The sequence below is a fragment of the Telopea speciosissima genome, chromosome 7, assembly GCF_018873765.1.
Source record: "Telopea speciosissima isolate NSW1024214 ecotype Mountain lineage chromosome 7, Tspe_v1, whole genome shotgun sequence".
Lineage (NCBI taxonomy): Eukaryota > Viridiplantae > Streptophyta > Magnoliopsida > Proteales > Proteaceae > Telopea > Telopea speciosissima.
In genome coordinates this window covers 49,386,673-49,400,189 of record NC_057922.1, presented here as the reverse complement: position 1 = coordinate 49,400,189, position 13,517 = coordinate 49,386,673, and positions in this window count along the sequence as shown.

The following is a 13,517-nucleotide window of genomic DNA, read 5'->3' as shown; positions in this document are numbered from 1 at the left end:
AAGACATGGAACTACAGTAAGAACTGAATGTAGTCAAACTGTTGTCCTTGGTGGAAGACCTGGAATAAAAGATGGTATCTCATTTTACAACAAGAGTAGTGCGGTGCTGAGTGATACTGGTAGGTCATTTAAAGAAGTTAGGATGCCTACGAGACGTGTAGGGATGGATGGTGGGTTTGTTAGGGCATCTACCACAAATACTAGAAGTATTGCTAAGAATGTTGCCTCAACTAGCATGTTGGCAGCAGACCAGGAACTGAATGAAGATCAATAGTATAGTGAGTCATCAGATGAAGATTGGCAGGCTCGTGAATCGGATGAAATATCTGATAGTTCAAGCAGCAGTGAAGATGAGGCAAGTGATGACGAAATGGAAAAGGAGGAAGGGAGGGATGGGAACAGTAATGATGACAATTCAGGGTTGGTGGAATCTAGTGAAGGAGATAATGTTTTCTGATGTAGAAGGAGGTGTAGACCAACATATCACAGTGAGAGTTGGTAAAGTGTTTAAGAATGTGAAACATTTTAGAGAGGTCTTACAAGATTATGAAGTTCAAGAGGGTTTTCATACCTTGAAGAAAAGGAATGAGAAATCTCGAGTGACTGCAATTTGTGAGGAGAAGGGGTGCTCATGGAGGATCCATGCCTCACCCATTGAGGATGGGATCACATTTATGATAAAGTCACTTAACCCATATTTGCACAAAATAATAGCAACAAGTGTACGGATCAATCGTAGCTACGGGTCGAACTCATGGGAGATGTACGCCACTCTATTTGACTCACATAAAAATAATGCAAAGTAAACTAAATTAATTAAAGTGGTGGATTAAATTAATGATAATTAACGTATCCTAACTCACAAGCATCTAGTGAATTGAATTGGCGTCCTAACTCATAAGCATCTAACCTATCAATACTAACGCGGATTGGAAGAAATAAATTGCAGCCACACACGACAACCACATAAAAAAAAAAAACAAAAGAAGAGATTAGAGATGTAAACCCGAAGGGGCTTGAACCGGATTGAAATTGCTTGCTTCTCACACTTGAAATGGCACTTCCAAATCTGAAATTAAAATATAAATAATTAAATTAAAATCTTACAATAATGCATAATGATAATAGTAACTAAAAAATAAAGTCCTAAAAACATGATTGAATTAGCGAGATAGAGAATGAGAATGAAAACAAAAATAATGGAGAATGAAAATTCCTAATAGAATGAAAGGATTAATGGAGATGAGAATACTAATAAAATAAAACTAATAGAAGAAGTAGAGAATAAGAAGAAGAAATTAGAAACTAGAAGAATTAAGAGGATAAGAAGAATAAGAACATAAAAATAAAAATAAGAACTAGATACTCCCTTCTATCAAAGTTGAATTTGTATGAATGTAATTTGATGAAGCTTGAACACTTTAATAATCCTTGCATGGCTTCCCTTCTAAGTCTCTAACTCTTTTCACTAGAATTAGAAGCCTAGACTAGAAAGCTTTAAAACTAATCTAGAATTAAAAGATTACAACCATATTGAAGACATTAATTGAAATTAAAGCTTGCATAAAACTATTATAACCATGAACTAAGCTCATAAAATCAAACTAGAACTAGAGAAATCACAAATTAGAAGGAGAAGAAGAATAAAATTCATAAAAAAAACTAAACTAAAATTGCATAGAAATTGAACTAAAACTAAACTAAAACTAACAAGAACTAACTAGTTACAACCCAAAGGGCAAGGGGTATTTATAGGGGGAAGGGGAGGAGAAGAGAGAAGGGAGAAGAGAGAAGAGGTAGGAGAAATATTCCCTTCTCCTTCCTTTACAATAAAGCTTGAACCCCAAGAAAAAAGGAAAAAATAGAAAGTGAGAGAGATTAAAATCTTAGCTATAAAAACCTTCTATTTTCCAAAAAGTAACTTTCTATTTCTATCTTGTGCTTCATTATCTTTGTAGGTGTTTTCTCCAAGCAAAGAGATCAAGGCATCTTTGACTTTTCAACCTTCAATGGATGAGAGAATATTTTTCAAAATAAATCTAGCCAAAGTCAAATCCCAAAAGTGCCCTTGGAAATTTGGAGGAGAGAGTGTGTGTGATGACTGGGATTCCCTTCAAGAATTAATTAAATCCTCATTCTGTCCTTCAAAAAACGTGGAGCATAGGATGCTTATATATTCCTCACTATTACGTTTCTTGCAAAAAATTACCCAAAATAGACCCAAATTTCGTCCAATTTGGAGTTCGGGAGCCTAAGATATCTCAAGTTGAAGTTGGACTGCTCCAGAGCCTTCCAAATGGAATCTTTCAGTTAAAAGAAAAGATAACTTTTGATAATTGCAATATGGCCCCTCGAATCCAAACTTCCAATTTATTTTGTCCCCCATCCAATTTTTGATAATTATAAACAAACTCCTGTCATAAAAATTGAAAACATTGGCATTCCATTTTCGCGCGTCGTTACGGAAACGACCGTAAGTTCTTCGTTTCAACTCGGAATCAAGTGTCATTTGAACCATCGCGAAGCTGACTCAACGGGCTACGCATCCATGCTATTAGCACCTCTCAAAATTATGCTAAGGGGCCCACTGTAATCACACTCAAATTTGACTAACTGGGTGATTTTTTCAATGCTCAATCCAAACTTGATTTTCTCGACTCCTGGGCGCTTCCGGCTACAGCCAAACACCACTAAACAGCTTAAGAATGGCTCATTAGCATCATTTGCTCCATTTTCACAAGAATTCACCTAAAACCTGAAAACACAAACAAAAACCTCGAGTAGCTCCATTCCAAGTATAAAAATGCATGTTTTATGGCCCTAAGATTTCACACATAAATGTGCTCATCAGATTCCCCCACACTTGAACTTTGTTTGTCCTCAAGTAAACAAAAAGAAAAAAACTAATCTAAAATGCAGAAATCCTAACTCACTTTCGTAGGAATCACGGTTGCACTTAGCATGTGCAACAAGCCTTTGAACCCCTAGGTTATCCCTAGTGGACGAGTTGTGTCTCGTGAGTGTTTGCAGTGAATGTACACCCAAAATTCAATAAGTCAAAAAAATGCTACAAATTTTAATCATGGCATAAGTAGGGTAGTACACACAAGCTCTAAAAGTGCTCAACTAAAGATCAAGGAGCCAAAGATTCCCCCACACTTGAATTTTATCACCCCACATCAATTCAAGCAATAAGCATGCATCAAGATTAAGGGATCTCCTCATATCTTCTGAACACTACTCACCTTCAGGTAAACCACTCATAGCATCGATGGAACCAAAGACTTAGGCGTTGAGTATTTTTTACCATACTTTCTTTTCAGGCATTAAGACAATAGCTTTTCTTTCACAACAGTAAACTCTATTTCTACTCCACTACTGTTCCTTAAATGACATGGTGGAGCATACACTAGACACCCAAGTACTTGGTAACTTCGCTTTTTGCATATATCCATAAAGACATTGAGACATTGATGCAAGAGTTTTTGTTGAGTTTTCTTCCAAGAAATTTCGAACAAGTCATCCTGCTTCCTGAGGAAACAGTGCCCTATCTAGTTCCAAGGAATTCCAATTTCCTTTTTTTTTTTTCTCTTTTCTTTTTCATTCACTTTCACTTCCATGCCTTGTCTTGCCACAAACAAATTGGTTTCAACTACTAGCCAAAAGATCAATGGGTCCATAAAACACATAGAGGAATCTAGCCATCAAACAAAATAGTGCTCATATTTTCTAACTCAGTCCCTACCACCAGATACATACCAATTACCATCATTGAAAAGGGATTTTTTAATTATTTCGCATGCTAGGGCACCTAATTCCCTCTTTCTCTCGCTTCGTAATCAAAGAAACATATGCACAAAGCCAAAACTATTGCCACAATCAAAATTCACCAATTAAGTCCACACACCCCCCCCACACTTAATCCATGCAATGTCCTCAATGCATGCAGAACAGAAAGAATAAGGACAAGGGAGGAGATGAGGGGGCTTACCAGATATAATCAACAAAGAGGATCATGAAGAGTCATGAGCTCTACAAAAAGTACTAGGGACAGCAACAAAAACCTCAATCCATGGCCGGTAAATGTAGAAAGAGTTTCAGAACCAGAAAATAGTCAACCATGAATTTTAATATAGCAAGAAATAATATGGAAGTTAAGTACAAATGATAAATACCCAACAGGAAAATCTATCCACATGGGACAGTGGAAAATGAAAGCGTTAAACCTCAGGCCATAGATCATTCTATTCCCTCCCATGGTCAATACAGAATGCATGTCATTATCGCAAAAACCAACCAAGAGTGGATCGTAGTAAGCATCAAAAGGATCATGAATATCAGTAACCTCATCAAGATAATCATAAAAATTGGGAGGTTTACTCAAATCAATCCTAGCAATAAAACTATCCGCCATTTACATAACTTGGTTTTCCAAATAAGGATCATGATAATATGCTTGAAGAGCATCATGACTAACATTGTCCTCCTCAATAAAATCATCAAACCTAGGAGGTTTGGACCAATCAACATACGGGACAACTGAATCCTCAAAATGACAATCATTTGGGTTTTCCAAAGAGAGAGAGGGAGATCGAATTTCCTGGGTTACTATGCTATCATGAGAATCTGATTCTAAATTAGTAGAAACACTAGGCTCACTAAGATAAAAAAATTCAGGCAAAAGTTGGACTTCCCAAGGTGGCTCATCGAACTTCGCTTCACTAACATCTTCAAGAAACTCAATCTCAACAAATAAATCATCTTATTGGGAGTGACTCTCATTAACTTCAAATTGGCCTGGTGGAATTTCAACATCATTAAACTAGGGATGGGGCAGTTCGTTCTGAACTGGAAGTTGGTAACATGGATTAGGTTCAAGCTGACTAGGTATTGTATCCGTTTCCTCCTCCTGTATCATAGTGATCAGTTGAGAGAGTTACTTCTCCATGTTATGACTACTTTCTATGAAAAGGTCAACAGTCTTCTCAAGCTCACTCAGTCTATCAAGGGGTTGTTGACACGATGCAAGGAGGGGTGGCTCATTGAGATTCAATGGAGGGTTGGGCATTGGAGGACCAAACTGACCATGATATTGGAAATTGGGTGGTCCAGCTTGGTTATGCCATTGATCCCACAAGAAATTGGGATGATCACTCCACCCCTGATTGTAAGTGCCAAAAGAATTGTACTGAAATAGGGTACTCACATTCTCATCACCATAGCTACCTCCAAAAAGATTAGGGCATCCTTCCATATCATGGATAGTCTGGGGATGTAACCAATCAAAATTTCCTGAAAGCCCATAGTTGGGTTGGGGAACAAAATTGTACTGGGGTGGTGCAAAGTTGTTCTCTAACTCTCTACTTTGGGTCGTCCTAGCCGGGTTAAACCTTTCCCCCAAAGTCATAGGTGGAGGTGTACCTCCCATTATTCCAGACATGTATAAACTAACCACCTATCCAAAATTGAGGTCTCCCTAATTTTATTTTTTTTTAAAAAGAAGAGGAGAAAGCACTTCGAATTACTTAAAAATCAGAAAATAAAGTAGTCAATAATCTCCCCTGCAACGGCGTCAAAAACTTGTTTGCACAAAATAATAACCGCAAGCGTACAGATCAATCGTAGCTACAGGTCGAACTCAGGGAGATGTACTCTACTCTATTTTACTCACTTAAAAGCAATGCAAAGTGAACCAAATTAATTAAAGTGGTGGATTAAATTAATGATAATTATAGATCCTAACTCACAAGCATCTAGCGAATTGAATTGACTTGACGTCCTAACTCATAAGAATCTAACCTATCAATACTAACAAGGACTGGAAGAAATAAATTGTAGCCACACACCACAACCACATAAAAAAAAATAACAAAAGAAGAGATTAGAGATGTAAAACCCAAAGGGGCTAGAACCGGATAGAAATTGCTTGCTTCTCACACTTGAAATGACACTACCAAATCTGAAATTAAAACATAAATAATTAAATTAAAATCCTACCATAATGCATAATGATAATAGTAACTAAAAAATAAAGTCCTAAAAACATGATTGAATTAGAGAGGTAGAGAATGAGAATGAAAAAAAAAATAATGGAGAATGAAAATCCCTAATAGAATGGAAGGATTAATGGAGATGAGAATACTAATAAAATAAAACTAATAGAAGAAGTAGAGAATAAGAAGAAGAAATTAGAAACTAGAAGAATTAAGAGGTTAAGAAGAAGAAGAACATAAAAATAAAAATAAGAACTAGATACTCCCTTCTACCAAAGTTGAATTTGCATGAATTAACTAGGCCTTGCATGAATGTAATTTGATGAAGCTTGAACACTTTAATAATCCTTGCATGGCTTCCCTTCTAAGTCTCTAACTCTTTTCACTAGAATTAGAAGCCTAGACTAGAAAGCTTTAAAACTAATCTAGAATTAAAAGATTACAACCATATTGAAGACATTAATTGAAATTAAAACTTGCATAAAACTATTACAATCATGAACTAAGCTCATAAAATCAAACTAGAACTAGAGAAATCACAAATTAGAAGGAGAAGAAGAATAAAACTAATAAAAAAAATTGAACTAAAATTGTATAGAAATTGAACTAAAACTAAACTAAAACTAACTAGAACTAACTAGTTACAACCCAAAGGGCAAGGGGTATTTATAGGGGGAAGGGGAGGAGAAGGGAGAAGAGGTAGGAGAAATATTCCCTTCTCCTTCCTTTACAATAAAGCTTGAACTGCAAGAAAAAAGGAAAAAATAGAAAGTGAGAGAGATTAAAATCTTAGCTACAAAAACTTTCTATTTTCCAAAAAGTAACTTTCTATTTCTATCTTGTGCTTCCTTATCTTTGTAGGTGTCTTCTCCAAGCAAAGAGATCAAGACATCTTTGACTTTTCAACCTTCCATGGATGAGAGAATATTTTTCAAAAGAAATCTATCCAAAGTCAAATCCCAAAAGTGCCCTTGGAAATTTGAAGGACAGAGAGTGTGTGATGACTGGGATTCCCTTCAAGAATTAATTAAATCCTCATTCTGTCCTTCAAAAAACGTGAAGCATGGGATGCGTATATAGGTCTCACTATTGCGTTCCTTGCGAAAAATTACCCAAAATAGAACCAAATTTCGTCCAATTTGGAGTTCGGGAGCCCAAGATATCTCAAGTTGAAGTTGGATTGCTCCAGAGCCTTCCAAATAGAATCTTTCGGCTAGCAGAAAAGATAACTTCTGATAGTTACAATAGGGCCCCTCGAATCCAAACTTCCGCTTTACTTTGTCCCCAGCCGATTTTCGATAATTACAAACAAATTCTTGTCATAAAAATTGAAAACATTGGCATGCCATTTTCGCGCGTCGTTACGAAAACGGCCATAACTTCTTCGTTTCAACTCGGGATCAAGTGCCATTTGAATAGTTACAAAGCTGACTCGACGGGCTACACATCCATACTATTAACACCTCAAAATTATGCTAAGGGGCCCACTATAATCACGTTAAAATTTGACTAATTGCGTGATTTTTTTAGTGCTCAATCCAAACTTGATTTTCTCGACTCCTAGGCGCTTTTGGCTACTGCCAAACACCACTAAACAACTTAAGAACGGCTCCTTAGCATCAGTTGTTCCATTTTCACAAGAATTAACCTAAAACCTGAAAACACAAATAAAAACCTCAAGTAGCTCCGTTCCAAGTATAAAAATGCATGCTTTATGGCCCTAATATTTCACACATAAATGTGCTCATCAACCCCCATCACAATTGTACTAGATTCGGTACCAATAAGAAGGTGAATGCAACTTGGATAGCAAGAAAACTTGGTCCCAATTTGATGTATGACCCAGATATGACCATCAATGTCATGGAATCACTTTTGAAGGAGAAGTATAATATAGAGGTTTAGACAATGCAACTGTACAGGGCAAGATAGATCGCAAAACAAGAAAATGAAGGAAGCCACTCAAAGTCCTATGCTAAATTGGAGGCATATGGGACAATGGTAAAGCAAAGAAACCCTGGAACTTCATTTGTGATCCAATACCAGAATATAGAGAGATATAGAGTAGAAGTGAATGGAGTGGTGACAGTAATTCCATAGTTCAAGCGTATGTTTGTATGCTTTGATGCATGTAAACAAGGATTTTTGAAGGGATGTAGACCATTCATAGGCCTTGATGGATGCAATCTGAAAGGAGTATATGGTGGAGTGTTAGTTTCTGATGTGTCAGTTGATGGGAATAATGGTATATTTTCAATTGCATATGGTGTGGTTGAGTCTGAAGGCAAGGACAGTTGGCTATTCTTCCTTCATCACTTACGTGAGTCCATCCAGATCACAATAGACACAACCACTAGTAGACAATTCACATTCATGACAGATAAACAGAAGGTATATCTGCCTGTTTTGCCTTGTTTAGTTTTAAGCATATAATTGGTAAGCATAGTTTGCTCTAACAAATGATGTTTGGTTTTTTCCTTTTAATATTTATTTTTTATTCTATTGTATAAGGTCTCATTGAAGCAATTTTAATCATTTTCCCAGAAGTAAACCACAGGCACTGTAGCAGACATTTATACAACAATTTCAAATCATAGTTTGAAGGTGGGAATGGATTGAGGAGACAATTCTGGGCTACCAGCAAAGCATATAGTGTGCATAAGTTTAATATGGCCATAAATGAAATGAAAATAACAAAGAATGAAGCATATGATTGGTTGATGAAAAATCCAGTGAAGATGTGGGCAAGACACGCATTTGATCACAACGCCAAGAATGACCACATTACCAATAATATGACTGAGTCATTCAACCAGTGGGTAGCAGTCTTCAGGAGCAAGCCAATCCTTACCTTGATAGACCAAGTTAGACTAAAGTTGATGGGTAGGCTACAAAAATAGTATGAGAAGGGTTGTAGCTATCAAGATATTCTGACTCCAAGGATACAAGAGAGGCTTGATATGTTGCAAAACAATGTTAGGTATTGTATGCCAACATATTCAAGAGAAGATGGAACTATTAGGTATATGGTGAACCTAACTAATCAAACTTGTGACTGTGGGATCTGGGTAGCAACTAGGCTACCATGTAGACATGTAGGATCTTGCATTCAATATAAAAGGGCAACTCTCTTGGATTATTACCATTCCTTCTTCTTTTTTTTTTTTTTAAACTCGAACTTAACTGAGACCCGGGGCAGCCCGTACAATTTTATTAATCAATCAAAAGAATCAAAGAATACAAGGGGGGGACATCCCGCCTTACCCCTTTCTCGATCACTTAACCACTCTGGTACACCCTCATTGAACTGACCCATACACGTGAAAAGAAAAAACCTACTAGAACCTAAAGATCGGCAACCTAGCCTTGTCTTCCCTAATGATACTTGCAAAGCTCCCCCCAGGCAGGCTGTCCTGGAAGTAGGTGAGAGAAGTGCTTGTATCACAAGCTTTTCTAACCAGCCAATCTGCCGCTCTGTTGCTTTCCCGAAAGGCAAAGGACACTGTGGCCCATGTCTGAATGACCAGTGTCAAAACCTCCTGGAACCAGCACCATCCTTTCCATAAGTTACATCTCTTGAGGTTGACCATACTTACAGTAGTAGCCGAGTCAGAGTTTACCACCACGTCTGCATGTCCTAGCTCCTTGCATAATTTCAAGCCATCCCTTAACGCTCTGAGCTCCGCTATGGCATTAGTGCACTCTCCATAGAAATTTGCAAAGGCTGCCAGCACCACACCTGAATGGTCCCTAATCACCCCTCCTCCCGCACCAATCCCCGGGTTTCCTTTACAAGCTCCATCAACATTTAATTTCACGGACTGCAAAGGGGAACACCAATAGATCGGAAGGGGCTGTTTCATCCTTGCCCGAGGGGCCTTAAGGCCAAAGCACTGAAGAATAACAGAAGGCATGAGGAGAAACGACGTAGTGCTGCCTCCATCATTGAGCGTATCAAGGGATGGGTAAGGGAAGTGCAGGTTCCTCCTAAGGTTGGTGAATTATCTATCCCACCTTGGATTATTATCATTCATATTACACAACAGAGAGATATCTTTTGGCTAATAAGGAAATAATTCACCCATTAGCTGATCCCAGCACACTAGATGACAGTAAATTGTTTCCTCCACCAATGAGGAGATCAGTTGGCAGACCAATAAAAATAGGAGGGAAAGAGATGAGGCACCTAAGGGAAATGTTAAGAAGAAGTCCAGCAGTGTTAGATGTGGGAGATGTAATGCATTTGATCATAACAGAAGGACATGCAAAGGAGGTCCAGTCAAAGGAAAGGACCCAACTTCTTCTCATAACATTGGGACTAAGGTAATACTCTACTCACAATTTAAAGTTTTTAACATTAGAACAATGTGTGTTTATTTCCCTTTTTTTCATTTGATTTTGTTAATGCAACTTTAGAAGAAGAGGCAAGACATGAGTACCACCTCCTCCCGGAGAGTAACCAGGTCCTCTCAAGCATCTTGTACAACTTCACAAACAAATGAACAAGATAAGCTTCAAGAAAAAATGGCATCCAAGGTTGCAAAAGAGAAGGCAAGGAGAGCTAGTTAAATAACCCAATAACAAACGGGTTAATGAGTAAGGTATGAGAATGGCTACTTAATTATGGGAAGATTTATTACAATTCTGTTGTTCAATTCCTGATTGAGCTGAGTTGTTGATTTTCAGGTGCCACTGGTGATGAGTTGTTGATTTTAAGAGTTGTACTACAAGTGTAGAACTGGGTTTGAGTTGTTGTCAAGGAAGCATATGATGTTGTTTGTGTGGAGCTGAGTTAGTGGACAAGAGCTGATAAAGTTGGTGACTAAGAGCTGATGAAGTTAGTGGATAGGAGCTGATGAAGTTGGTGGACAAGAGTTAATAAGCTGCTTATGTTGTTGTCCTTGAATATGAGTTTATTAGTTGTTGTTTGAAAACAATTATATAGGTTTAATTTATAATCTGTTTGAAAACAATTTAAGGATCTTGGTTTAATTTGTAATGGTCCTATATGATGTGGATCTAATTTGTTGTTCATGGTACTCTGTGTTGATGATGTTTGAAAAAAAAGTATTTTGGTTGAACAGAAGTATTATTTTGGTGGACCTACATGGTCTTTTCAATTTAGGGATCTTGGTTGAAATTAAGTTTTAATTTGATGGTTGCTATTTTTACTTTAAAAATTCTCCTCATATAAGATTGTTGGGCTGGGGTGGGGTCCAATGGTCAATGAACTTGGATGCATAACTGCCAAATCAACATGCTTATATGTCATTGTCATTGCCATTGCATCAATTCCTTAAAAAACAATGGAACTTTAAATGTGAAATGTGAAAGCCTCCATTACATCAATTCATTAAAACCATAGAATTGTAGTATTCAAGACACCAAAAAGATGTGAAACAAAGGTCCCCTTCCCATACATGTATCACATCTTCATAAAACTTACAATTAAGTTCGAGACAAACAAAGCTACAATAAGTTGACACATAATCTTCATTGCATCAATTGACTTCTCCACAACCTTCATCAAACTACAGAACTCCTCCCTCCTCTGTTGGTCTTCAGGAATAATTTAACCCATAGTATTTAGGGCATCAATTGGTTAAAGGACTCTGTTATGTTTACCCATGACAATACACCATTGGAAGAAATTGCAACCACCATTGTTTTTGTCTGCACAGTTATAATAGAGTCTATTTGAGTTGCTACCAAGTTTAAAATCCTCACAGCAGCTCTTTTCCTACATAAACATAGCTTGTTCTCAAACTTCAGGTACCTTGAATTGCTTGCATTCACACTAACAGAAGACATTTTACCTGCAAAACTACAAATTTGCATTTACATTAACTCTCTAGACCACAAAGAAGCATTAAAAAAATTATAAAAATTTTTCACATGAACTTCTTATTACCTATTCACATATTCATATTTTCCCTTTTTGAATCACAACAAATGTTCACATATTCACATTCTCCCTTCTTGAATCACAACAGATGATTATCACAGATGGGAATCATAGTTGGGATACAGAGTCCCATCTTGAATCAAAGCTGGGAAACTCATTTTAGGCTGATCAATTGGATGGCGTTTGGGTCTAAGTTTGACAGGAAACTCACAGTTTAGTGAGTTTGGGTCTGGGTGTGAGATGGTCTGATATGGGAGGTGACTCCTATGCAAAGAATTCCATATCATATCATTTTAGTCTATTGTCATACTCTAATTTATAGTATAATATTCACATTATACTTAGTGATTATACAATATCACATTGATTGTTTCAAATAATGAGTAAAGTATATTACTTACGGCAAAGAATCGATGCACTATGAGTAAGGCATATTACTCAAAGCAAAGAATCGATGTACGTAGTTATAGCAGACCTCAGTAGAAGACCTCGGTAACAGCTCACTCAACCTCAGAGATAATGGAGTGCAAAGAAATAAGGTGGAATAGAGGTTGGAGGGGCAAATTCAACGCAGCAGCCGGGGCATATCCAGGTCGTCGAAAGCCATTGGTGGCCAGATTCAATGCAACGGCATGGACAATGGTGGAGCTGTTAGGGCTTCCGCTGGAGGTGGTCGCCTGGGAGGTGTGGAGGTGGAGTTGTTAGGCCTTTCGCTCTTACTTCTTCTCCTTTTCGATTTGGGAATATGGTTCAAAGTTTAAGTTAAAAGTTTAAAGGGCAATTTGGTCAGTTCAGTTAAAAGTTTAACATCTAATGGGAACAACTAAAGGTCTGGACTAACTTATCAATTAATATGAAAAGTAGGGGAGGTACGAGTAAAGAGTGCGTACAGATGGATGCATCGGTAAAAAGTCCATACCACAAGGGGGTATCCATAAATTTCTCCTTTTTTATTTTCATGAATTAAAAAAAACTTTATTAAAAACAAGAAAATAAGAGCAAGAATGTGCAAGTGGATAGAGTTTCTTACACCTGTTACATATTTCGGCTCGGGTTGAGTCGGTTACGGTGCAGGAATGGTGAATCCGAAACCAAACTAGTAAGGAAAGTTCGGTTTTGATTTGTTGGGTTTCGGGTTGTATCGGTTTATCGTAAACGACTTTAGTTTCGACCCGGTTTGGGTTTGATTTAACGTACATATTTATACAAAACTATGGGAAAATCTTCTTCTTTTTTTTTTTTTAATGTTTTTCGAGTTGTTATCGGTTTTTTATCAGGTAGATCAATTTGGTTTCGGTTTCGGTCCAAGTTTTGATCCATTTTTTGGTATCAGTTTCTTTTGGTTTCGGGTTCGTAATACCCCAATATGAAACTTTACCAATAAGACATCAGTTCGGTTTACCTAGTTTGATCCCTTTTCTCTTTTTTTTGGATAGTTCGATCCCAATTTTGACACCCTTACATCTAGCATATATAGCAAGATGGTGAGCTGAGGTTATTAACAATTAAGGTTTTTGAATTATACAAACATACTAAAAGGTAAATAAAAGTTCTATGGCCATTCTTCCTCCATTGGTTAGAGACTTCACTAACTTCTCACAATCAGACTAGATTTCTAG